General features: G+C 42.9%; 1 non-coding gene across 1 annotated transcript; it reads left to right on the top strand.

The window, feature by feature from the left end:
• Positions 1 to 3,431: 3,431 nt before the first annotated feature.
• Positions 3,432 to 3,730, top strand: LOC146180604 (signal recognition particle RNA). The gene has a single exon (XR_014700488.1).
• Positions 3,731 to 4,459: the final 729 nt, after the last annotated feature.

Below are 4,459 nucleotides of genomic sequence, written 5' to 3'. Positions count from 1 at the left end.
CTTGAACCCAATCAGAAGCTTATAAGATTTTGTACTTGCCCGCCTCAGAAAAACAGTCGTTCGACATATCATACCCCAGTCCAGGCAGGAGCTTGGCGTACAAACCATTGCAGGTCAGCAAGGCCTAGCCTGTAGATGCCGATCAAGATACTCTTCTGAGCTTTTTAGATGTTATTCTTCTAACTACAAGAAGCAGCTTGAACTGTGAAGAAACGATAGGCTACACTCCTATACCTCCTAACTCCCTAATTACCCAAACAGCGGCCCAGAGTCATCCCTTCAACTTGCCATGGTCCCTTTCAGAAAAACATGTTTCATATGCACATAATAATTGCGTGATAGGTTTGATTTGAATTTCAAGTAATACTGTCTCTTATTACGGGATGTCCTGCACCACAAATGAACATATTAAAAATTTGAATATATTTAAAGCAGGCTGAGAAAGCATTATGGAAAAAAGCACAGTCACTTTCTTTTTGCCAATGACAGACGTCAAAGAATAAGCAAGAATATCAAGGTAAGCTTCCTAAACGCATGATTTGGTGCATTCCTGACACACACCTAATTAGAATTACATTTAAAATTCATGAAAGGCATACGTGATGATGCTTAGCGGCTACTGAAATTTTGGTTGTAGAAAATATTATAGGCAGATGTTCCATGTGGCGTCAGCATCTGTAACAACACTGCCTGCCTGATTATCAATTCTTCTTATTGGTAAATCAGCGCCTTAGTGCATAGCAAAGACTCACTGAATACACCGAAGCATGTAGAAAAGTAAATGAATTTATATTTTGTGCACCTCGGAAAGTAGTACAATTTTCCGCAAGTAAGTCATTTTGCTCTCGATCTCCGAGAGGCTTTCTGAAATGTTTTCTCGGGGAAGGAATTATTTTCAGCATTATACTCCATGCCACAACGCAATGTGTCACATATTATAATTAAGAAAGTATTACAATTGCAGTACAACCTTTCATTAAACTAAGGTAGGGCTTAGTTTCAAAATGAAGAGCTGATTCTCCCAAGCTCTCCAGTGCAGTTCGTTTCGTCGGAATTTCGTGCAGAATACTAAGCCTGGGCGCATTAGACGGATAGACAACTTGGCAGAAAAGTCAAGTACACATTTATTGGGAAAATAAAGGTGAGAGTAAGGAAAGTAACCAGAAAAGGGGGCGATAATTCCGGGCGGTATGGGTTCACGGAACCAGTGATCCGTAAGGTATGCATTCACAGGAGCCAAACAAATAAGTAATATGTGATTTGATATTCACATTTCGCCGCTGAAGCGACAGGTCGGCTTAATTTGTGCAAACGATTTTGGAAATTCAGTATTTGTTAGGAAAGGTATCGTTTTGATGCTTCCTCTTCTCCATCTGTTGCTGTATGCTCACTGAGTTGCGCGAAGGTGGCAGTGAGGTTACAGGCAGCCCGAAGGGCTCTAGGCACAAGGCGACGTCGACTGTTCATCAATGACAGTTCAGAGAAAAGTCGGAAAAACATCAAGCGTACTGATGACATAAATGTCTGACAATGCGACTAAATTGCACTACCTGCTTGCGGTCGTGCAGTATTATATTCTCTATCTTCCACTGTCACGAGCAAAAATCCACTTGAAGAGCGCAGCGCATTACTACACAGTCTATAAGCACATCCTCACACAGCAGAGGATGACTACAGAAAAGGGAATCAGACTCAAGCGTGTCAGTTGGTCGTCTCTTTGTCTGTTTCCTTTTCTTCTGTCGTGCCAGAGATTTCTTAGAAATAATGACCAGCAGAGAGAGATGAGCACAAGTTTGTTTGCAATGAACGGCTGAGCAAACGAATAAACATAACTACGCAGAATATCCTTGGACATTGAACTGGTCTCCGCTTGCGATGCCACGCGTCATCATCGAAAGTTGTAATGTCTTTCCTTGGATTGAAGGGCCAAAGGTAAAACATTTGGCTTTGTTTCAGTTGCGTAGTATCCCAGTTAGATCATTACAATGTGATTGCAACATAAGACATCCTGCAAAACACCAGAATGCGTCTCATATTTTTGCAATCGTTCCCGAGTTGCTTTGTACTGAAATGAAACAAAATCTCTCGCAAGTGTCTGTTAACGAAGAAGAGAGAAACCGCATCACATGAGCACTCTGCAGATAACAAGTCATTTTTGTAATTTGTTAGGTACGGCTTCTGTTCCTTATTGCTTTTATTTGGGCAGAAGAGATGGAATGAAAAGGATAACTGCACCGAGGTTAATTCATAACACCTTGGGAACAACGACAAAAAAACAGACTCGTGCAAATGTTTTGTGTTATATTTTCATATTTCTATCACTATAATGCTCTAACTGGGATAATACGTAACTGATATAAAGACAGACATTTAAAACGTCCAATAAGAAGATTTTGTATTTGAAATGTAAAAGATGGAGTCCCTTAACGGTTTCCTCTGGCATGCCATTCCACTGAAGCATGGTGCAAAGAAAGAAGCTGTACCTAAACACGTTTCCCCTTCGAGCGCATTAATACACTTGTTCGGTATGGTCTGTGTAGTACAGGCAAAAATATCCTTCTTATACATGGCACTGGTTTTGCATCTGCTGCGGTTTAAAGGGAAATTCTCTGCATTTGCACAGTATTTCTTCCTTAGGGAAATTCAGGCTGCTCGATAGCAACAATTTTTGCACATAATACATTAGAAGGCGAGCATCAAGGCTATATAATAACTTGTGGGAACTTAGAAAAATGAGAAAAATAATCGCAATTCATTTTATTTATGTATATGCGATAATACGTTGGCAACACCCCTAACCCGAATAACCTGAGGGGCAGAAAAGGCCTATTCCCCTAGTCGAACTTGGGTGATTTTCAATAATATGAATTCCTTGCAGATTATCGAGCGGTGCTTTATTTCTTGCATATCGAAATAGGCAAACAGTGGTCGCATCAAGAAGAAACTTCTTTCCACCGAGTATAATTTAGGCTTTGCATATGCACGTTCAATAATGTTCGCTTGCATAATTTTCAAAAAAGATCAGGCGGTCTAGAGGATCAACTGCCTGAGATGTTAAGTATGGCAGATTCTGTATTGTGCTAAGGACATTCAAAATACTGCGCCCTTGGAATCGGCCTCCCATCTTTCGAACGGGTATCGAAGCTGGGGTTTAGGACCGAGGCTGGTGCCACCGAGCGAACGAGAGAGGAGGCAAGGTTGCTGCGCTTAGCGCGGCATCTGTTGAGCTCAATAGAAAACCAAACGCGGAAGCGTATATTTCAGCACGCTGGAATTTCAGCTGTCAGCAAGAAATGATCCCAGAAATTTCCTTATAAGAACATGAAAGCACATGTGCGCGGAGACAGCATCCAGTTAAAGAAGAAGGATTGTAATTACGAGGGAATTAGACAGTGGTGGATATAAGAACCAGCCGCATTGATCGTGTATCCGCCGGGGGTAGTTGCGTGCCCCTGTAATCCAGCTGCTTGGAAGCTGGCGTTCGAGGACGGGTTGAGGCTGGGAGGCTTGCCCCACGTTTGCCCATGTTGATCGGGGGTCCGCGCTAAGCTGGGCGCCGATATGGTGGCCCCGGGGGAGCTCGGTGGCGACCAGGTCGCCTAAGGAGGAGCGAACCGGCCCAGGGCGGAAACGCAGCAGGCAAAAGCTCCCGCGATCTGCAGTAGCGGGATCGCACCTGTGAATGTGCGGCGTGGGGTAGCCCAGACAATACACTCGGACCTAGCGCCTTTTTTTAAGTAACAATTGGAATTGCACAAAGGGCTACTACAAAAGTTTCCCCATCAATCGGCACTCTGTGTCACATGCTTTCAAAAGGGCATTGGCACTACGCTGTTCAAGCAAGCTCCACGCGTTGGAATTTGATTTTGATTTCCGCTGTCACATTTATTTTTCAGCGTCCACGGCACAGGCGTCGCCCTCTGATGTTTGGAATATCACGTTTATGAGAAGGTATCACCAAAATTAATGTATTCTGGTGGCTGGAATACTCAGAATACGTTGAGTGACTGGAAAACTTCGAGACATATCTCTTGTGCATCTTGCGCTGTAATGGAAATAATTGAGCTGCGCCTCGCGATAACGACCATGAACAAACAATAAAGAGTACAGAATTTTTTCCGTGCACTACATTCACATTGGTCGTAGTTAATCACAACTGCATGCCGGTGGTTCTTCAAAAAGAGACATTAACGGTTTGAAAGAATCACGGTAATATTTGAAATCTTCTAGGAAGAAGTGAAATAAGCAAAGTCGCGGTAAAGCACTGTACATCATCTACATTGGCGACTTTGATGCCTTAATTTAGTCCAGAAGGGGACGAGGAGCAAATGTAGAAGTTAACAAAATCTGCGGATAGATGTGACGTCCAAAGCAATCAAGACTAAATCAGTGGCATACCCGAATGGAAGATTACTTCGGGAAAAGAAAACCTAGACATAGAGAAGCACGACGGAACGGA

Source organism: Amblyomma maculatum, chromosome 8 (assembly GCF_055883805.1).
Source record: "Amblyomma maculatum isolate TAMU_Amacu chromosome 8, ASM5588380v1, whole genome shotgun sequence".
In the NCBI taxonomy this organism is placed as follows: Eukaryota; Metazoa; Arthropoda; class Arachnida; order Ixodida; family Ixodidae; genus Amblyomma; species Amblyomma maculatum.
The sequence above is the reverse complement of the archived record's forward strand: the minus strand, read 5'-3'. Positions and strand labels throughout refer to the sequence as shown.